This window comes from Tenebrio molitor, chromosome 4, assembly GCF_963966145.1.
Source record: "Tenebrio molitor chromosome 4, icTenMoli1.1, whole genome shotgun sequence".
In the NCBI taxonomy this organism is placed as follows: Eukaryota; Metazoa; Arthropoda; class Insecta; order Coleoptera; family Tenebrionidae; genus Tenebrio; species Tenebrio molitor.
The window spans coordinates 13,709,367-13,733,591 of NC_091049.1; the positions used below are offsets into that span (position 1 = coordinate 13,709,367).

The 24,225-nt window shown below is 33.5% G+C and overlaps 1 long non-coding RNA gene and 2 pseudogenes across 1 annotated transcript in view; 2 read left to right on the forward strand and 1 right to left on the reverse strand.

Moving 5' to 3' along the window:
* The window catches only part of LOC138128140 (armadillo segment polarity protein-like), a 32,934-nt pseudogene extending 18,969 nt beyond the window's left edge, over positions 1–13,965 (forward strand).
* LOC138128565 (uncharacterized) overlaps positions 1–24,225 on the reverse strand; it is a 275,295-nt gene that overhangs the window by 143,535 nt on the left and 107,535 nt on the right. The gene's annotated exons all lie outside the window — the stretch shown is intronic.
* LOC138128146 (homeobox protein extradenticle-like) lies at positions 17,136–20,682 on the forward strand (annotated as a pseudogene).

The window sequence follows — 24,225 nt, forward strand, 5'->3', positions numbered from 1 at the left end:
AGTGAAACCACCCGACAAATAATTTTAGAAGTAAAATTTCATTGCTAGTACTGCTTTTTAGTATTTTTGTCGTAACAACTTTCTTACTTTTCTTTCAGTACCACAAGACGTTAGAAAAAAACAAAGAGTGGAATTAGACAGTACTTTTAATTCTCTCTAACTTTCATCTTAACCATTTTGCCATAAAATTATTAGGGGAGCCAATAATTGGATCTCCTTATTTTTACATGTAAAATCCTATGTCTTGTAAACCAATTCTACACCCGGTATAAGTGTCATTTTCTTTTAATAATATTTTATCATCATCCCTGGGATTCATTTCTAAATATTTAATTTTTTTTCTATTGCCGTTTTGATGTCGGTGTTTCGAGCAGCAAATGGACATTTGATTCAACAATTGAGTCCAAAAATGTTTTCTCAATGTCTACAAATAAACCGCACGAACATAGACCCGTTATTTCTTCCAATTTTTGTTTTGCTTTTTCTTCGTTGTCAATACCCCATTGCAGTGATTCAGGTAATTTTTTAAATTTTGATTTTTCGAGGCGACAAAATATTTTTTTTCTGTTGGTCATATGTTAAGTCATCTTTTTAATATCTAAATCCTACACTAAAAACAGCAATTTAAAACACGTTTCCCAGAACAACGTGTTTTAAAAAATTTAAAACACGAAAGTATAAACAAGAATGGTTTATTAATCACGTGTAAGTATAACTAGTCAGAATGCTCCAGCAATGCCGAAAATCAAAGCAGCCTATAAATTAAGGGAAATAACACCTTCGATTTTTTCGCATGATGTCCCACATTTATCTGTTTGAGGTAAGCAGTTACACTACCAAACTTCTCAATGCACAGGTTTTCTTTCACTTTTAAAGAGGACTTCAGCATCGAATAAAGTGGCCAAAGTGATGCAGGTGACAACGTTTCTTGCTACAAATCAAATTAATTAATTATAAACTATGTAACTGAAAATGGATAATTCCAGACTTACCTTCTCGTCTAAATAAGCGAGTATTACCTCTTCTGTTACAGCGGAGACTGTTATTTTCTCGCCAATAGCAGAAATTTGAATAAACCTTCTCGTAGGCAACTTTAGACTTCACGGGTAACAATTTTTCCCGCAATAAGTTCGCTTTCTTTATAGTATTTTACAGTAGAAGTCCGTTAGGATAGCCTTTACTGCCGAGCCAGAGATCTTGTGAGACGAGCTCGCAGAGCGAGTCGAATAATACTGGCGAGGCTGTAAAGGCCCTAACGGACGTGTATTGTACAATAGTTTTTGTAATATCTCTACGATTCGTTCAAAATTATCTTTTTGAAATACATTTTTTTCAACGCCATCGAAAAAACCGAATGATTAATAAGTGTGCGGAGGACGTCGTCATGTCAACCGCTGTTTGTGAAAAAAAATTGTTTCAATGTTGTTTGTCAGATTTGTTCAACGCTTAACTTTCTGTTGAAAATAAGTGAATGAAATCAATAAAAAATCGCAATCAAGTTATTCCCGATGCCCGGAAGTGAGGTCATCGTTATTGTCTGCAAAATCGCGCTTGTGTTAGTGAAGCATCAACTTCAATCTTGTCTCCATTTGCTGCTGTTTGTCAAATTTGTTCAACACTGAACTTTCCGTTGAAAATAAACGACTGAAATCAATAAAAAATCGCAATCAAGATATTCCCGATGTCCGGATGGCCACAGAGCAAGTGAAGTCATCGTTATTCCCTGCAAAATCGCGCTTGTGTTGGTGTTAAAATTCTGAAGCATCATCTTCGATCTCGTCTACATCTACTAGTGGCATACGGATTTCGATTACTTCAAGGTGTGTTCATAACATTAAACATTAATTATTGTACCAATTGTAAAAAAGTTGAAAAATAAAATTTAGATCTACGTTGCTATAGTTATTTAGTCATTTATAACGGCCGCTCCCGCTCATAACGGACACCTATAACGGACTCCGGCCGTTATGAGGTTGTTTACATGGTGACAAACAGTCCGGAAAGCCACCTTTAACAACTATATATTACAAAAAAATATTTTCAGGAACTTCGTTTGACTTTTCCATTTTCGTTTATATAATAAACAACATATCCATAGCGACTTGTGACGAACGTAGTTGACCAACAGAAAAAACTTTGAATAACACTCTTGCGAAAACTTATAAAGTATCTCGGGAGTCTATGCAACTCGACTGCGTCTCCTTGCATAACGACAACCTCGAACTTTAAACTTAGGTTTTCGCACTCGTATTATTAATAATAATAACTATTATCGTATTTGCAGTGTCCGTGGTAATTTTCATATTTATTATTCTTTCAAAGTTACTAGCAGTTAACCTATTATTTCTTAGCCTCTCTCACTCGTCATTATTGCGTTGCCCCATTGTTAAAATTGGAATTGATTTAGAAGATAATTTCCAGTGGTTTCTAAGCCAGCCGATTACTGGCAATATCTGGATTCATACGACCATAATGGGCCCTATTAAAATCCTCGAAGATTATCAATATTTTTCTTGTAAATATTCAAGTAACTTCTTTAGTGCACAGGACAAAATGCAAAACTGGTTTTTTTTTACCTACAATATGAAAGATGCAGGTATAATAAGTAAAACGACCCTTCCAAATGTTTACCAAAAATATTGCAGGTAAACAAGAAGGTAGAGAATATCCACATCGACATAGTGTTATTACTTACTACAATTTTTTCAGATAACCAACTTATCAACTTTCATTAATAATTTTTTTTTATTATTTTAATAAAAATAAAAAAATAGATTTTTAACGCCTTATCTAAATGAATAAAAATTCGAATTGAGTTAATTTTAAAATATTAACAATGCAAAATTATAACTATTTTTTTAATTTTTGGCTGACCTCTTTGATGTCCAGGATCCACTAATTCTGGAAGAAAGTCCCAAAATAAAATGTTTCTAAGTGATTTTCAATTTCCAATTTATCAATTTCATGCCAGAATCTATCGTCCCTTTTAATTATGCAATATTTTAAATCAGAATTGATTTTCTCTTTCGTAGCAGTATATAAACAACGAAGTAACAAATATCACGATAGGTAATATTTGTGGTACTCGTACCTAATTATAATAAGGATGCGATGTTTTTAATTTTATATGGTTTTCATGATCCATCGTTAAATAAATCAATTGTTAATTCACGTATGGAATATGGTCACTTTATTACAAGAATTGCATCCGAATTTATTAATCCATCTCTTTGATAAAAATGATTTATATTTATCAATAAACATGGCACAACTTTTAACATTCAACCCGATAATATGCTCCAATTTTTCTGCCGCTTTGTTTTGTCACAGAAGTTCGAATGAATGATTTTTCTGAATACAAAATTTCTTTTACCGTATTTGTAGTGTGAGTATTCCCAAATAATGGTTTATAGGATAACGGGAACGGGTTTGTTGGCCGTCGTTTGTGTCGGCATTTCTACCTGACAGAAAATGCATGCATTTTGTGACCATAACTTCTGCTCGAAGGACCCCCGGCAAATTGATTGACACCCGTCAAAATTTGCAAAGTATACAACCCACATTCCTCGAAACTGGAATTTTATTTTACTCCACTGGAGCCTTAAGCGCGAACGTGGATTTCGCGCACTCGTGCTTCTAAATCATCCAAAAAGCACTGGCCTTTATGAGCATTCTGGAAATAATTTGACTTGATAATAATAAAATCTGGTTTGCAAAACATCATTTCTCCAATTTGGATGTTGAAAATTTCAAAAGAATGAAAATAAATCGCATTAATTCAACTGACACTTGGGCAAGCGCCATCTATTCACTAAATTGGAAACCATTGAGTAATAATTTAAAAATAATAATAAAAATATAACGAATATAATGAAACATTAATAGAAATTAAAGACACTTTATTACAAAAATTGAATATTTATTCTAACGATTAAAAAGATATAAAAATAATAAACAACGGAAATTTGAAAATAAACTATTTAGAAATAATGAGAAGTTGTTTTACAAAAATTTAGCAGATAATAAAACTCAAAATAATAATGGTCTACCAAATATAAATGAAATTAAAGAATTCTGGTCAAACATATGGTCAAATGAAGTTCAATTTAATAATCAGGCAGAATGGATTCCTAATTTAGAAAATGAGATACCAGATAGTAATAATCCACATCATATTCAAATTAGCCTTGAAATTTTAGTTAAAAATATTAATAGTTCATATAATTGGAAATCCCCTGGAGGTGACCAAATTCATAACTTTTGGTTAAAAAAATTTACTTGTATTCATAAATGCTTACTTGATCACTTTAACGGATTTATTAGAGAACCTAACACATTTCCAGAGTTTTTGGCCCATGGTATAACATATCTGAAACCAAAAGATTCCGATACTAAAAATCCATCAAAATATAGGCCAATCACATGTCTGCCTACAATTTATAAAATTATGACATCTTGCATTAAAGTAATAATTTACGACCATTGTCAAAAATTAAATATACTTAATGAAGAACAAAAATGTTCCTTTCAAAAAATATTGTACAAACCTCGATGCGTAAATGACTATTTTTTTTTCACTATTTGTTCCCTGGGATCTTTTCAAACAAAAAATCATTTATTAATTTCACTCGTTTATTTATAAATTTTGTTGGGATCACCCAAGCATGTTTTCTTGTTAAATTAAATTGAAACGTATTAAATTGTTTAATTTAAGTAGCTCTTCAAACGCTGCGGCCTCTCGAATGATCTTCATTTATTAATTTTTTCTTTTTTCAAAAATATCTGGAGAAAAAATAAGAAGATGACACCAAAATCCGCAAAGGTCGCAACTTTACAAAGTGCATTTCGTGTTGAACAATTTGTGAAAATGATTTTATCTTCTATTCTCGAGAATGTCCAAAAATAAGATTTAAATCACTCTGTGCTCAACAACAACACCGAAGTAAAAAATTAAGTTATTAATTATTCGATTTATGGGTTCATGATTATAGCCAGAGCGCCAGGATTAGAGCCCGAGGCGCGCCGAATGTTGTAAGGCGCGAAGGCTATAAGGGATTTCTCCACCGTGTTTTATATACTACGAGTATTTTTTTTCACTACTAGATACGTTAAAACCCTTTCTGATAATAATTATTAATCAAATTATTTTGTCGGATGCGACCGGTCCGAGTTGTCACTTCTTGACAGTTGGTATGAAAATCGTCTACGTTAACCAATGAAATAGACGACAATCTTGCTAGGTGACGGTTGTTCCATTATTCACCACATACTTACTCCTTTTCGTATGCATTTTTAGACGTCATTGGTAACAAATTGCTCCTTTTTTCTTATTTCTTTGGCACATTTCAACGATGAAAATTGTTCTTTTCCAAATTTGTTGATATTATTACCATATTACCCACGACAACCTTCGCATTTTGTGTGTATTGTTACCCGCCTCGAATAATTTCAGAATTTATTAAAATTTCTGATAAGACGTTAGTGTTAGAAAAAATCTTTAAGGAAACGCGTGTTTTATAGTTTAAAAATCTCGATCTATTAAATCCTCGCTCTCTGCGGTCGCTCTGATTTAAACTACGACCTCGATTTTTAAATCGTCTATAAAACAATTGTTGTCTTAATAACTATTAGGTCGCAAGTTTACAATGTGCATTTCGTGTTAGACAACTTGTGAAAATGATTTTATCTTTTATGGCTGAAAATGTCCAAAAATAAGATAGAAATTAAAAGTGTGCTCAACAAAATTGAAGTAAAAACGGTGGGTATTTGAATGGGTGGCCGCCGGGTAGTGGATGGATAAGAGTGCCGTGACAACTGTCTAAATGTCAATAAATTCACTCTGTAATAAAAACGCGCCAAATGTTGTTGCAAGTGCTTCACTGCAACCCAATGGTGCTACAGAAGTAGAAAACGCAAAAAATGGACTATGGAAATGAATATTTTCATTATACGGGAATATTTTCGGATCACCAACTAAAGGATGTTGTGAGTACCTACAGGCTTGATTTATTTAAAGCGTTCCAAAGTAAGTACCCCCAGTTTCCTGTTACTATTCAAAATTTACCTGACCAAGAGGAGAGCCATTATGAAAAAAAACTATATCCCTTCGGCAATTTTAGAAAAGATCAAAAATGTTGTGAAGTTAGAATTATTGTCAATTAATTATTCTGACAATAATGTAGTTTCTAATAATTTAGTTGACTATTCCATTCACCTGTCATTTGTTAAAAATGGACCAATAAAAACACAATTTTACACATTTGTTACCATGGTTTCAAAAAATTGGACCGAATATTCCCACTCGTGGAAATTGTATCGGTAATACCACTAGTGATCCCAGCGATAATTTTTAACAAATGAATGCAGCCTTGAGAATGGCTGCCAAATGGACTCACATGTGTTTTTTGTGTTGTTGGAAACATTTTCTTCGATTTCTGCGTTAATTTCTTCTTCCGATTTGCTGCCAAATTGCCAAAGTTGGTTCATGGAATAGTCCTCCGAATACAACTCGTAGTCCAAATTATGTAGATTTTTTTTATCAAACTGGTTTCACTCATTCAATTGTGCTTGGGAATCTCACTCGTGCTGACACACTCGTGGATTCATTCCCAAGCACAATTGATAATTCGTGACCAGTTTGAAAAATAATCGACATAATTTGGACTACTCGTGTATTATAAATGAAAATTCTGTTGAACCGCAAAGTTTACAAAGTTTATCAAATCATAATTACTCTTTCTATTATCAAAATAGTTCACCAAACACCAAACAACACGATACAAAACGACATAAATAATTTAGACTTGAGTTATAATGATATACAGTGGAACTCGGTTAGAACGAACCCGGCTTATAACGAACAGAATTGAAAGTCCCGTATGCAAGTTCTATATTATATTAACAAATTTGTTCGGTTATAACGAACCTCGCTTACAACGAACGCTTGCTTTTACGAGTAACGTCCAATATTTAGGCGCGAAAGCGGTGTACTCGGTTATAACTTATAAGTATAACGTACGCACGTGCACGTTTGTTACATTCTAGGAAACAATAAACACAGCAAGCGTTGACAAGGCAGTCACTGCTTCTTGGTTTACGTCCGTCTGGCCAAAATTACGAAGAAGATACCGGCTATAACTTTGCTACCGATGACCCAAATGAAAAAAAATATACAGGAAACGAAATGGCTCTAAAAACACTACAAACCTGAGTGGGCATATAATTTTTATACCATCTACCCATTTATGGGCAATAGGCAACTTTTATTTTTCAAATGGTAACCTATTTTTTATTGATTCTGTTTCACTAATTCGATTCTATCTTTTAACAGAGGGCAAGTGTGGCTAGCGGAGGTAGTCAACAAACGTCCAATTATGCCCGAGAATCCCACAATAGAGCGATCATTCGACAACATTCAACAATTGAGGAACGCCATAGGCATAGATACGAAGTCAATCCTAAATATATTGAAGAAATTGAGAAACAGGGATTAAAATTTGTTGAAGTAGACATAGATGCAGAAAGAATGGAGATTCTAGAACTTCCCTCTCATCCATATTACGTAGCTGTTCAGTTTCATCCAGAATATTTGTCAAGACCAGTGGATCCTTCACCTCCATTCATGGGTTTAATCTTAGCGGCGAAGGATCGACTAAATTCTTACTTTGCCAGAGCTTGTAAGCTATCGCCCAGAGAACCACAGTCAGATTACTATGATTCTGGTAAAGAAGAAAATTAATCGATGTACTTTTTTTACATATGTTACATTCCAGATGATGAATTAGATCATTTGACGCTGAAACAAGCCATAAATTTCCACAGATGAAACTGATGGAAGCAGTAAGTACTTAATTTTTCATTGAACATTCCTAATTTCTGTTTTAATAAGTATAAACTTGTTCTCAAAGATATATAAAAGAGAAAACACAATGTAAAACTTTTTGATTTTAAGTGAAAAAATTGTATTCAGCAAGTAGTTAATTTGTTATAAACAAATATGTACAAACATTTTTCCTTAAAACACATTTTGAAACGTGGTTGTGTGGGTTTAAAGTTGAGAACTGAATGACGTATATACACATATACACTTTAGCAATGAGTATTTAGTTTTGCAGAAACAAGTTTTTTTCATTCTAGGCATTACTAGCAAAGCTTGTTTGCACTTTTTCATAGTTGTATGAACTTAACGAATTAGTCTTCAGCGGAACAATATTATAGTTCGGTACTGCAGACTTTTGTCCCATTTTTGTTCAATTGCTATTCAACGACATTGAAAACATCCAGCGTGTAGCCGCTGGTGTTCTCTGTGAACTGGCAGCTGACAAAGAAGGCGCAGAAATGATAGAGCAAGAAGGGGCCACTTCACCACTGACAGAACTGTTACATTCACGAAACGAAGGTAAATGTTGCGAGATTCGTAAAGAAAAATATTGTGTCCAAGTTAGCAGTTATTATGTTTTTCAGTTCCGTATAGTCTTTCTAACTCACGTTGAGCCAGCAATAAAAATAAACTGCGTTCCCTCATTACCGCAAGTGCCATCATACTCTTAACTTTTAAATAAAGATGGATTTATACCGAAAAGAAGCCCGGCCTGTTGGGCCCGGTGTACCTGAAAACCATCGAGAAAGAGCAAGAAAAACATCTGTCATTTAAACCATAAATTCATCTTCATTGTAAAGCTAAGAGGAGGTGGCACTTGCGGTAATGAGGGTGCGCAGTTTATTTTTATTGCTGGCTCAACCTGAGTTAGTTAGAAAGACTATACTTTATAGTTACTGTAGCTAACACAATATTCGGACACCCAATAAACCCAAACTAAGTGCCCATAATTAGACCCACAATAGAAAGGGTCGGTTGGTGGTAAATCAATGGGAGATTGCAAACACGCTTAAGAATTTCTTACGATGGACCGTATTATGAAATTCCAGGGGCAGTACAGTGTCTTTAAAAAAACGTTTTACGACTGATGAAATTGCAAAAAAATATGGTCACACAATTTTACGCCTTCCTCCGTATCATTGCATCTTCTATGATATTTAATTTTCCAAAATTTGGGCATGAAACATTACAATTTTTAAGAAAAGGTATCGACCAAATAACCCCACAAAATTGAAAAAATTACTGAGGGCCATCTGCGTAGTGTTGAATAGAAACTACATCCGCTGGGTTTTCCCTAATTAGGATTTTTTCAAGTACGGTCCGTGCCGCAAACTTCCAAGCGAACCCTCACAGTTTGGTGATTTATGGCTCTGGTTACTGCTTACTGTTAACATAATTGTGGGTACTTTGCTTAGGTTTATTGGATGTCCGAATATTGTGTCTGCTACAGTATGTCTTCTGTTAAGGCTCGCGTTTACCTGAGTTTGAAACGGTCGAAAAAGTGGATTTTCGATCACGTTTTTTGAGAAAACAATACGAGATGAACGATTTCTCTCTTTACTACATAAATTATGAACATTTCTATTAGTGAACTATGAAGAGAAAAATATAATTTTGTTTTGACGAATTTGTTAAAAAACCACAAATAAAATGCTCTGCTTAGAAGCTGTGTAGGCAAAACGAAAAGAGATATCGAAAATATCTCACGTCATTCACTAGATATTGTTGTGAATGTGACGCAGACGAAAAGTGGTGTTTCCTACTTGAATACTAGTTGAAAAAAACGAAAAAAATGAAGTCATTTTTCAACGTTAAAATTTTACGTTGTAGACAACCAACCCTACATGCTACCTGAGCTAACAGCTTACGGAAAGGGGACTATATAAGGGTACAAATTACATCGGCCTCTTCCTAAGAAATTAGGAAATACTTATAATAGGTATTTGCATTTTTATTCCAAATTTGTAACAAAAGATTTGAGCTTTATTAACAACAGTCAATAATACTGCTGCTCCATCAGGAAAAGCTTCATCAGATTATTATATCACCCATTTTAATATTAGATACGCAAATCTCTGTCCTTTTTTTTTAAGTGGAATAATAATTTCCAGTAATAATGCACTATAAAAATAAGCACAATTTTTTCCTTTATTTCATGTCAAAATTCACGATCTCTAAATATTTTATTTTATACTGTCCGGTAGATGTTCGATTACATTATCAATTTGAGTCCGGTAGGTGAGTTATAAGTTATAACAGTATCAGAGCCGGAAAGTGTCGCTAAGCAACACTTACCGGACTGTTTTATTTTTCTGACATTGAAAATTTCAAAAGTCGAAAAATATCCACTTGAGTGCTTCGAAATGATCGATTTGTAATACGAAAGTTGATTAGCAACCACAAGTGTCATTTTTTGACGTTTTAATTTCTCGAGAAATTTGTGAAAAAACGATACGAGTGTTGCGTTTTAATCAACTTGAGTATTACAACAGATTATTTCAGAAGGACGAATGTATGTAATTCGGTAAGATTATTTCAGGAATAAAGTTGTTTAATTAAAGTCCTTTAAAATGTTTGCAAGTTGCTCGTCAGAAGTTGACGATTCATGTTGACATTTGATATAAAAATAAAAAATGTGACACTAGTATTCACCGTTGTCTTAAAAATAAAAAAATAAAACATTTGAAAAAGGACAATAAAAAATTATCGTAAAATTATCGCTGTAATCCAAAAAATAAAGCCTTACGATTGGTCGAAAACGATGATGAATGAAATAATCATTAGTAATACAACGAGAGGGTACGAAATTGCCGGAAATTTTCGATCTCATTATACGAGTATTTGTTTCGACGACAATTTCCAAGAGTGAGCGTAGCGAACAAGTGGAAATTGTCTAAGAAACAAATACGAGTAAAATGAGGAGAAAAATTTTCCGCAATTTCGTACCATCGAGTTGTATTCGGCATGACAATTCCACGAAGGAAAATTTCATTTTCAAATTTTACACATTTTTTTTAATTTATACGTATTCTAAGCGTTAGTTAACGTAGTTGAAAACAACAAAAATTTTACTGTGGATCAAAAATGAGTTTATCAAAATTCGAAGAAGGAGGAGAAAATTACAGCGATAATTTTAGGAAGGTGGAGATGATTACAGCGATAATTTTTCGATAATTTTAGGACCATGCTAAATTATCGGTGTAATTCGTTCCTAATTGGTCCAATGATTCAAAATACTAGAAGCTGATTGGTTGAAATTTTCTGAGTGGAATTGTCATTGTAAAATCAGTAGTAACGGCCGTTGTCCCAGGAAAAAAGATGATGCAATTTTCACAAAATAATGTGATTTTTGAAATAAAATTATGATACAGAACAGACTTCCAGTATGAAATAATAGTACATATATTATTACATGAGCAAGTACAGAATAAGTAAAGAATAAAAATCGTTACTTGCCAGTACCTATAAATCCTATAATCCTATACTTTGTCTATAGCAAATTTATCTGACTCTAAAAGCCCGACTAATAAACCGATAATGTTCAATTATTCACCGAAGGGACACAAGATGAAACCAACCATTTCATTGTATTTTTACCTTAAAAATATTTTGCCATAAGGGTCATTTTTGTCTCATTCATAATTCTTGACAAATCAGGTAGCAACTCCGAACTAATATTCATTCCCTCATCTGCAGGGGGTAAATGCAGATTTAATCGTAATACTTTGGGAAAATACAATTACAGAACTACACAATGCTGCTCCCTGTATTTGGTGAATATTATACAGAAATTAAACAAATTTTTTTTCAAAAAAATCTTTGGACAGGTCAATTTTATTTTATAAAAATACATATTTTAATACAAAATAAAATTCCAAGCAGTCATTTGTTTTCGAGTTATGACGTCATCGATAGTTTTTTTTAAATAGAAACCCCCTATTTTTGTTCTTGATTCTGATAGGCCTTTTAATTGTCTAAACGCCAGTATAAAAATTTTGTTATCTTACATAAGGAAATTTTTGAGAAAAAAAAAAAAAAGTTGAAAAAATAAATTTTATAACAAACAAAAACGAGTCAAAAACTGTGTTAGTAGGTACTTAAAATTATGGAATTCAATGTTCGAATTGCCATCCTCCAGCTTGTTGACAATAAGCAAGTTTATGAAGAAATTCCCCCTGTTTAATTTTCTCTAGTTTTATCCACACACCCAATCAAAATTGAAATTTCTATACGTTGTGTTTCTGATAAATGAGTCATTTTCGAAAACGTTTTGTAAAACAAATAACACATACGAATGAAATTGACAGTAACATTTGACTGTTTGATTTACCTACTAGATTTTTTGACTTGTTTTTGTTCTTTATAAAATTTAATTTTTCCAACTTCATTATTTTTTTTCTTAAAAATTTCCTCATGTAAGATAACAAAATTTTTATACTGTCATTTATACAATTAAAAGGGATATCAGAATCAAGAAAAAAAATAGGGCGTTTCCATTTAAAAAAACCATCGATGACGTCATAACTCGAAAACAAATGACTGCTTGGAATTTTATTTGGTACTAAAATATGTATTTTTATAAACTAAAATTGACCTGTCCAAAGATCTTTTTGAAAAAAAATTTGTTTAATTTTTAAGGAATTTATTCCATACTTTTGCCGCTCACTGTAGTTTTATTAGTCGGGCCTTCAAAGTCAGAAAATATCCTATACGATCAAATTGTAGGTATATTATGTACCTACAAAAAATAATAAAATTAATTCTTAGCTCAATATTTTTAATTTTTTAAAATTTAATGTTCTTTTTGTTAAAAAAAAAATGGGAGAAATACAAAGGAAAGTCGGAAAATTCGGACAAACTTCAAAAATTATAATTTTTGTATGCACTCTCGATCATTACTGACGACATTTGTAATTGATTCTCTTTTTTTTTGTTCGGTTTGTTCCCGGGATGGAAATAACTCAATTGAAAAAATGTTTTTGGAAAATTTGGAGAAAAATCTGGAAAAACGCATTCCACCCTAAATTAAAATTACATCCGTTTTTACTTTTGTGTTGTTTCGCGATCTGTCCAACAAATGTAGTTGTTTTATTTCTATACCAATTTATTTCACTGTCGGATTGTTCACTTGAACATCGATCTTGCAATCGAAATGTAAATAAAACACCTTGAGATTCATTCTAATTTCAAATTTAATGGAAGAAAATAAATCATCATCACAAACTAATTTGCTGAAATTTGGATTGGACAAGACAACGTCTGTCGGGTCAGCTAATAAATAATAAAATGGAATGAAACAACAGTTTGCAGTGCAGCCAAAGCCAATTCAGATTTGGCATTGTAGGACTTGTCGTTCCAACACAAAATTTTATTTTATCTCCGTATTTAGGTACGGAACAGGACAGGATCGTAATCGTAATCCTCTACCCCCTACTGAGCGTCTGTGACCAATTCAAGGTACCTGCGTCCTCGGTTTGTTTGACCCAAGGAGGTTTGACCAAAATATAAATTTGTAAATAGAGGACCCACTGTACATCAAGTTCGAAATTTCTTTCAGGTAAACGCGAGCCTTAATGTTTCATTACTTTCAGGAGTGGCAACATATGCGGCAGCCGTATTGTTTAGAATGAGCGAAGATAAACCACAAGATTATAAAAAACGATTGTCCATGGAGTTGACCAACTCTTTATTCCGAGAGGAGAATTTGTGGAACCCGGATCTGGGGATGGATCCTGACTTGCAGGTAATTAAAGATGTATTGATGTTGCATCGCTTATGAAAATGTATTACCATACCACTGGAGGTATGTATTACACGTTTATATTTGTAGTAGAATTTAGATTTTAGTTGCTTGAATTTTCACTCTTAGCCTTGAATTTATAACTTTTTGGCTCTTTTTTTGTTTGTTTTTGTTGTGTTTGCATTTGTCACCGATCATTTTAGGACATTTTGAGTCCTGACCAACCGTATGACACTATGTATACCCAGGGACCACCTAGCGTGCACAGCAATCACGGTGGACGGTCGTACCCCCAACAAGGTAAATTGTCATGATAATTGCCCTACATACTAACGCTTAAATAACACGTATAGTTGTGTATAAACTAACTTTTTTTCTGATTGTAATGGCATAAAAAAAACTACATATACCCTTTGATAACAAAATTTTCGAGAAAAAAAGAAAAATATGTTGCATCAAAATTAGGTTTATTTGTGATATTAATGAAAAAAATCAAGTTAACCGACCTCCATTATTCAATGATTTTTATGAATTATACACTGCGCCGCAAAATTAACGCATAATTTAGAAAATTAATCGTATTTTTTTAGAACATTTTTCACTGTCATTTGGAAACCAACAATGTTCATTCACATTATCTTAAAGTTTAAATCCGATAATCATTAGAAAACCACTTTTCATAATGCATCTTTTAAAACTTAAATTTACAGGCTTTTTTTTAAGTTTTTACACAGTATGCGCTAATTTTGCGGCGCAGTGTAATTAGATAAATAAAATATGCAATACGAAACGTGCGTAAAATTGCCCTTTAAGTCCAGCACACTACCAACAAATTTTCGTTTATGAAATAAGGCTAAATCTAAGACAGGCTGTATAATGAGAGGGATATTTTCAACGGTGATGAAACGGGATTATTTTATAAATAATAAAATAAACACCAAATCAAACTTTGAAATTTAAAGGTGAAAAATTATGTGGCAGAAAACAGTCTAAAGAACGGCAAACGATTTTTGTTTGCGCTAATATAACCGGTACCGAGAAGAGGAAACTCTTAGTGATTATTTGAATTAAATAAAATGTTTACCATATTATCTTATGTATACCCATGTAATTTATTTATCTTTCTTAATAACGACGACGTACGGTTAGAACGAACGATCGGATATAAGGAAAAATTCTGAAGTCCCTTGAGTGTTCATTATAACCGAGTTCCACTGTACCGGGTGTCCCATCACTTGTGTCCCGTAGGAAAATGACTTTAAAACTAAATTATATTTATATGGAGGTATTATAGATGCATAAATACTGTTCACCGCCACAAAAATTGGGTATTACTTTTTTGTTGAAATTAATTACCTAGGTACAGCAAGCAAAAAACTATCACTTTAAAAATTAAATTTTGTTCGATACAGTTCAAATTTAGTATACGTTATGAAATAGTTTTAGAATTTAATGAAAATGTTTTGATGTAAAGATATTTGGTTAATTTAATTTGGGTCCTTCTACTTTATAAAAATTTATGGAAGACAAAGTTAAGTTTGTGGGTATTATTCTTGTCCACAATTTATGGTACGAAGACCATTCAAGAGGGTTCCAGCGGTACCTGCCTGTGTTACGGCGTCAAACACACTGCACCCCTCATAAATCTTCGTCTGCAATAAATTTTCATAAAGTAGAACGGCCCAAATTAATTTAACCAAATATCTTTACATCAAAACATTTTAATTAAATTCTAATCACGGATTTTATTGCTCTACCATTTTTTCAAAACGTATACTAAATTTGAACTGCATTGAACAAAATTTAATTTTTAAAGTGATAGTTTTTTGCCTGCTGTACCTAGGTAATTAATTTTAACAAAAAAGTAATACCCAATTTTTGTGGCGGTGAACAGTATTTATGCATCCATAATACCTTCATATAAATATAATTTAGTTTTAAGGTCATTTTCCTACGGGACACAAGTGATGGGACACTCGGTACAGTGGGGAGCACGGAATGTTATTAATCAAAATTTTTACTACCATCAAAAGTTTAAAGAACAAATTGAAGATTTGAACATATAGAACCATTTAATAGACCACTATTACCTAAACAACAAAGCTCCAAAAATTCTTTGCAATGATCGAAATATTAAATCAATTCATTTTACCTAAATTTGTAAATAACACCAGTTTTAAAAAATTACACAGTATTATATATAATGGAGCTCTAACAATTATCAGATTAAATGGTTCAAAAGAAATTAACCAGACAAATAATATAAAAGCCAAAGAATTACCAAAATGGGAACAAAGACTTAATAAACATATTAATAATATCAGACGAGATTTAGGTAGAATAACTCAATATTTAAAGAGTATAAATTCTAATCATCTAATAGTATATTAAAAGACAAGTTTCATAAGAACAGTCTTGAAGCACGAATTCAAGATTAAAAAACGAGTGGCGTAGCCACGAGTTATTTTAAAGAATGAGTGCTTCAAGGTCTTATGAAACGAGTTTTTTATACTAATTTTTGTAATTTGCCCTTTTTAAGCCGTTTTTAAACAAAAATGTTTACTTTCCTCGATTTAGGGATTTTTGGGGTGGTTGGTAATATCTTAATTTTAAAAGTGAAAATTTGATCAAGTCTTCAAAGTCGCCTTTTGTTTTATCCAAATTCTGTCACAAAACACGAATATGGAAGATAATCTTTCATGTACGCCCGCTGAAATACGTAAAATTGCCAAAAATACGGTCGCGAATTTGTTGCCTGATAATTGATAAATCCCGATAAATAATTCTTTGCACATTTTGTAATTTAAACTGACACGCATGACGGATCAAGCTATGCCAGCCTAAAAATTTTCGTAAAATGTTCCGTGAAATAATGGCTATAAGGACATCCCAGATGATGACGTCGCGTTCGTTAATACATATGTCTATTAGAGAATCAAAATGGAGGCAAAATACAAAAATAATTGTATTGAATCGATTTTAAATAAAAACAGAATACATTGTTTAAAATATAAGGAATACAATAAAACATTAATAGAAATTAAAGATACTTTACTACAGAAATTAAATATTTATTCTAAACGATTAAAAAGATATAAAAATAATAAACAACGAAAATTTGAAAACAAACTATTTAGAAATAATGAAAAATTCTTTTATAAATATATAACTGATAATAAAATTCAAGCTAATGGTACACCAAATACAGGGTGGTCCAACACTTACCATTTTTGCGCTGGAAAAATGGGGGGCGCACTCGAATTCCCATCTGACTTATTTCTTGTCATAAGGTAGTACAAGAATTCCGGTCAGGTAATTATCAACTGATATAATTCATAACTCCAGTTCCCGTCAAGGGAAAAAGGGCGCTTAATCCCTTACTACCTATGCCTCTTGCCGTCACCAGGTATGTACCATTGTTGTTTACCATTACATGGACCAAAAGGAATGTTTAAAATTTTAGAAAGTTACAAATACCGTGTGATGAGCAATTACTTAGATAAGGGGCGGCTATGACAATCGGGGGGTGAAAACGAACCACGCAAGCAAGACATCGGCGAGATCTTGCAACAAATAATGAACATCACCGATCAAAGCCTCGACGAGGCCCAAGCCAGGAAACATACGCTCAACTGCCACCGCATGAAGCCGGCCCTGTTCTCGGTGCTGTGCGAGATAAAAGAGAAAACGGTGTTGTCCCTGCGCAACACGCAGGAAGAGGAGCCCCCAGACCCGCAACTGATGCGCTTGGACAACATGCTGATCGCCGAAGGCGTCGCCGGGCCCGAGAAAGGCGGCGGCGCGGGGGCGGCCGCGTCGGGCTCCGCCGCAGCCCAAGCGGGCCAGCCCGACAACGCCACCGAACACAGCGACTACAGGGCAAACTGGCCCAAATTAGACAAATCTACCACCAAGAGCTCGAAAAATACGAATAGGCGACAAACGAGTTCACGACGCACGTGATGAACCTGCTCCGAGAGCAGTCGCGAACGCGCCCCATCACCCGAAAGAAATCGAGAGGATGGTCCAGATCATCCACAAGAAATTCAGCTCGATCCAGATGCAGCTGAAACAGTCGACCTGCGAGGCGGTCATGATACTGCGGTCGCGGTTTTTGGACGCCCCACAGTGGGCCGAAATCCCAAAAACCTGGTCACGAAGGTTGTTCGCTGGTTATTCGCGCTGTGAATAGCTGGTTTTTGATGAAATCTTGTATATAGAGGTTTTCAAGGTTGCTGGTTATGAATCTGCAATTTATTTTGCAAAAAAACAAAATGGCGAACCCGAAATGACATTTTTTTTTTAAATTAACAGAATTTTATCAAAATCAGTATATGGGGTCGAGGTCGCTCAATACGATTTGAATATTAACTTTTCGAAAAACAAAATGGCTGATCCAAAATGGCGAACCTTATTTTTTAAAAGTTAACAAAACGTCATCAAATCCGGTATTTGAGGTTTTCAAAGTCGCTGAACACGAAATAAGCATCTACTTGTCAAGAAACAAAATAGCGGATCCAAAATGGCGTACATTTTTGTCCAAAAGTTAACAAAACCCCACCAAACTCAGTATTTGGGAGTTTTCAATGTCGTTATTAATACGAAAAGAACTTTAACTTCTTTTAAAAATAAAATGCCTACATTTTTTTAAAGTTAAGCAAATTCAGTTTTATAATGTGATCTATAGAATATACTAGTATTCCATTGACATATTCATTTTATTCCAACCTTAAATTGCATTTTACAAGCTTCTCGTTGTCTATAGTAAATTTATAACTACTAGAAGTCAGTAAAATCGTACATTAAATCATTAGTTTACATTAAAAAAGGTTTCCTTTATCTCCTGCTCATTTCATTTGCAACAACTTTTTCCGCTTCGTTGATTCAAACTATTTTTGAAAGGAAAAAAAATTATCTTCTTTCCAAATAAACAGTATCTCCCATAGTTTCTGTAATATCATACAAGTTATACAAAATATTAAAAAGTTTTAAAAATAAAGTATTAAAAATGAACGGTAGGTATTTATATAAAAAATTAGCAAAATAAAAATGTATTATTCATTGTTTATGTAACATCGGTTCCCTGTTATCAGTATTTATTCAAAAATGCACTTTATATACACATACGATGTATATACATGCGAAAAATCATTTATATACATCGCCTGTTAAACGCACTTGAATATTCGTTTGTTACACGAGCGTGCAAAATTGTGGCTAGAAGACAAAAAGGCAGGTAAAGGCAGTTGCATTTTTGTATATTAAAAGGTAAACGTGTAATTAACATTAAGAAATTAGTTTGACCGTGGGACTCCGTGGGACTTTTGACTTAGCATCACATTTATCACAATTATCTAACGCACGCTCTCATTTAGTTACTGGACAGTGAACTGGTAATAACAAAATCAGTTCGGGTTAAACTTTTTTTTTTGTTACATAATATTATTCTACTTAACTTTAGGAGAAGAATCCATTTTACATGAAGTTCAAACACTAATAATTAACAATTGTACGCCGTTTTTAAAACGTAATATTTTTACGCGGCTAGGACACGAAATGCAGGGTGCTCGACGCTCACTTTCCAAATCTATCTATACAGTATGTATCAAAACGACCGCACCAACTACTTGTAATCGTATAAAGTAGTGAAAGGAACGTCAAAAAAAATAATACAAATGTTCTCCTGATGCTTTTTTGTTTTTTCTTATTTTTCGAAATTTTGATTTTTTTTGTTGACATATACAAGCACATGATTAATTGACTAAGATTTATTCAAAAATTGTGTAACAAAAATTTTAAATTTCGGTTTTTAAAAAGGCAAACGGACTAAAAGAAAACTAATTTAATTAGTGAATGTTATTGCAATTGAACGAATACTCCGTCTAATGTACCTAATTGGAACAAAAAAATTTTTTTTTCAACATTTTTGATTAAAATTTTCTAAATTTAACACGCTGTAACTTTTAATTGAAGCTGGGAAAAAAAAAATTTCCAATTTTTTTATATTCTTCTCCTTGTATTCTGTACAACTGCTAATAATTGGTGCGTTCGTTTTGAATCAACCTGTATATATAAAACAAAGTCGGGTAAGTTACGCTATTTATAACTCAAGAACGACTGGACAGATTTTTATGATCTTTATATTGTTGGATTTGTCTCCGCTCCGATTAGCAGAATAACTATTAAAACATCGAATAACTAACGAAAAAAAAATTATGAAGAAAATTCATTTTGAAAGGTTATGTCATCTGTCACAATCTGTCATTGTGCGCGCATCGACAATTTGAACTTAATTGAGATTTAACGTCAGCTGAGTTTTAACACCAACACCAATGGTGATCAACAACACGTACTTTTGCATTGTACAGGGTGCGACAACATAACTTCCTTTTTTGAAATACAGCTAAACAGTTAACACAACATTTTTTATTGATTCTGAGGCGGTACGAAGTTCGCCGGGTCAGCTAGTGGAATATAATAATAGAAACCCCAAATATTTGCACTGGTCAAAAGCTCTCAAAGATTCTAGGAGAGTTATTACATATATTCCATAAGTAAAAAGTTCCTAAATGGGAATTTTTTTTGGAGACCTGTGACCAGGTTTTCGGGATTTCGGCCCACTGTGCGCCCGGAGAAAGCGGCGCAACTTCAGCAAACAGGCCTCTGAAATACTCAACGAGTATTTCTATTCGCACCTATCCAATTACTACACCAGCGAGGAGGCCAAAGAGGAGTTGGCGCGGAAATGCGGCATCACAGTCAGTCAGGTCTCCAACTGGTTCGGCAACAAGAGGATTCGTTACAAAAAGAACATCGGAAAGCCGCAAGAAGAGGCTAATTTGTACGCGGCGAAGAAGGCGGCCGGCGCGTCACCCTACAGCAGCACACCCACGCCCATGATGTCTCCAGCGCCGCCCCGGGACTCGATGGGGTATTCCATGGGGTCGGTGTACGACCAGAGTTTCGCCTACGATGCCAGCAGCTGCGGATACGACCCCATGCACGCGCAGGAACTCTCCGCGTAAACAAAATAACAAAATAAATACATATGTATACTAACCATACGACGTAATAGAATGCAAATAAAAACATTAGAACATATGTGATATGAAAGATGATTTAGTGGTATTCCAATAAACGGAATGGTTCAAATAAACAATTCTGTAAGTATGTATAAGAGTAATGATTAGGTATAATATAATTATAATTAATATAATTACCACGCGAAAATGGTGGTAGGGGTTTTTCAAATCTAGAATTTCTACAACACAATCAAATTGCTTCACTAAAAAATTATTTTCTCAATAGAGCTCATGATAACACTTTTTTTAATGCTTTGGTTTCAGCGGATAAAGGTTACACACCTTTAAATTTAAGTGATAATATAATTTCAGATATTGTTGAGCCAAATGTACCTGACACTATAGCAAATATAAAACAAAAGTCTTTACATGGTTGATATTTTAAAGAGCTAGAACAGCCAGAAATTAATATTCAAGCTTCTCATGCATGGCTTAAAAAATCAAATATTCATCCTGAGACTGAGGGTTTTATATTTGCAATACAAGATCGTGTTATAAATACAAGAAATTATAAAAAACACATATGCGGTTTACAATCGATCATTGATAAATGTAGGATTTGCGGAACTGAAGGGGAAACCATTGAACACATCATTTCTTCTTGCACCGTTTTGGCTCAAAGCGAATATAAAAAACGTCATGATATATTCGCAAAAATTATACACATGAATTTAGCAGTTAAATTCAATTTATTAAAGGATACACAACCACATTACATTTATAAACCAGAAAGTTGTTTAGAAAATGAAAATTAGAAATTATATTTTGATCGCACAGTTTTAACTGACATTCACATTCAGCATAACAGACCAGACATTATTATTTTAAATAAACAACAAAAGCAAGCATATCTTTTAGATATAGCTGTTCCAAATTCACACAATATAACACAGACATATAATACAAAAATTAATAAATATTTAGAACTCTCCGTTGCTATTCGAAATCTTTGGTGTTTAGAAAAAATTTCGATTTTACCATTTATAATTTCAGCAACAGGAATAGTACCCCAATCTCTTTTTAAAAATTTAAAAATTTTGGACTTAGAGAACACATGGTGGTTGAAATTCAAAAAGGTATATTATTATACTCATGTCACATCGTGAGGAAATTCCTTAACATTGACACAGAACATAAAACACAAAAAAGTCAAAATGCGGAGGCGAGACGCCGGTAATTATGTTGATAAGCACTGCACTATTACTTGATAGTATTATCCGTAATAGTGTATGTACTCCGGCAAGATTGCCGTGCCGCCGGGTGGAGTTGGGATACGAAAATATAAATATTTAAGGCCGCAGCCAGATAGTAATAATAAAAATGATATCAATGATTTTAGCACTGCCATGCCATTTTCCTTCTGCTTGCATGTTGTATAAGCAAGCACCGGATGTGCCTGCTGACATTGGACAAGGAAGTCAGAGTAGTAGTGGAGATTCTTGGTGCTAATTAATTAGTTAACAACATTCTACTTACATTCGGACCGGCAAAACAAAGGTTTAGAATTAAATTCTATTGCAATTCTGTAAGTATGTATAATAATAATGATTAGGTATAATATAAATATTTAATGCGGCAGCCAGATAATAATAATAATAATGATATCAATGATTTTAGCACTGCCATGCCATTTTCCATAATATACAAAATGCTATAATATTTTCCTCATATAAGATTATTATAGATTATTTTTGTAGTATTTTGAAGTTTTGCTTTAACGCATCAGTGAAAAGGTATCAAGGATTCTACAAATTGTGAATGCAAATTTGGTTAAGAGAAAATAAAAAATGATGGAATGCAAATAAAAACATTAGAACATTATGTGATATGAAAGATAATTTAGTTGAATTCCAATAAACGGAATGGTTCAAAATAAACAATTCTGTAAGTGTGTATAATAATAATGATTAGGTATAATATAAATATTTAAGGCCGCAGCCAGATAATAATATACAAAATGCTATAATATTTACATTTTCCTCATATGAGATTATTATAGATTATTGTTGTAGTATTTTGAAGTTTTGCTTTAACGCATCAATGAAAAGGTATCAAGGATTCTACAAATTTTGAATGCAAATTTGGTTAAGAGATGAAAATAATAACATCCAGGCACGCTTGCGCATGGTCTTGTCTTATTTATTCGCACAGTTGATGCTATGGGCGAGGAATCGACCAGGAGGACTCCTAGGAGGTACTAGATTCGGCAAATGTAGACGAAGCGTTGCGGGGCTACATGACGAAGTACGATTGTTCGAGTGTGGACATACTCGGACAGACCGACGAAGAGGATATGGGGATGACCTACGCGGAGCTGAGTCAGTTTGGTAGGCTCAGAAAAATGGAAAAATGCGGACCGTTTTCGATGTACTGCAAGCTGGTGCAGACGTGGAGCGGCAACTATACTCCGCGAGAATTTGCAGAGAAAGTTAAGCACTTCTTCAGATGTTACGCCATTAATCAGCACAAGATGACTCCAGCTTATCACGCCGAACAATACAGTCCAGACGACAATAGGTTCGACCATCAGCCGTTTCTGTAAAAGGCTAATTGGTCGTGGCAATTCAGAGCCATCGACAAACAGTTGGAATATCAGACTAACACAAAGAGGGCGGGTGCGAACGTGGCCACTGGTAGATTTATTGTTCGTCTTCCGTTTAGGTGTGAGACTGATCACTTGGGAGCATCTAAAGAGACGGCAATAAAACGATTCGAAGGCGTCGAACACAAATTCAACAAACAGCCAAAATTTCGAGAACAATATACCAAGTTTATGACCGAGTACTTACAGTTAGGACACATGGAGCCGGTATTTCCGTGCCTTTTTAGACTAATAATGATAAGAAAAAGTGCAATTAGAAAAAAATTAATGTGTTCAAGTGATAAAATTACAACCGATACGACCGTCGCACAGAGGGGTATTGGACGGTGAAAGTTGATCAAAAGTCGAAAATTTAAAATTAATTTCATATAGTTGGGCAATGTAACCACAAAAAAATACTCTTTTTAAAAAGATTAAATTTGACCCCCATGCCATTAAAAAAAAATCAAGTTAGCCTGGCATCTTCAAAATAAATGATGTTGAAAAATTGAAAAAATCTTAGATGATAGATTTTAAACACTTCTAACTGTGTGCCAAATTTAAAGGAGCTCTGCTAAACCGTTCTGAAAATATTTAGCTGTATCCATACCTCTAGCGATCCTGTATATTTAAAAATAATTGGTGTGTTTTGGTGATTTTTTTCTTTTTAAGTCACTTCTGTATAGAGGTTAGTACACGTAAAAATTAGAAGTGGGCCTTGGAAGACCTTGGAAATTAGTTTAAAACACACCACTTTTACAACATACGTTATTTATAACTTCCAGTTGCAGTTCCTTTGTGTTAATGGTATTAAAAAAATTATCAAAATGCTTACTGACTCGAGTCCATCACAGAAAACTTTATAAATACAGAAAAAATTGACAGTGAAACTTTGTATAACCAATAACGTAGCAGGTCAGAACGCAGCCCTGAGAAACAATAA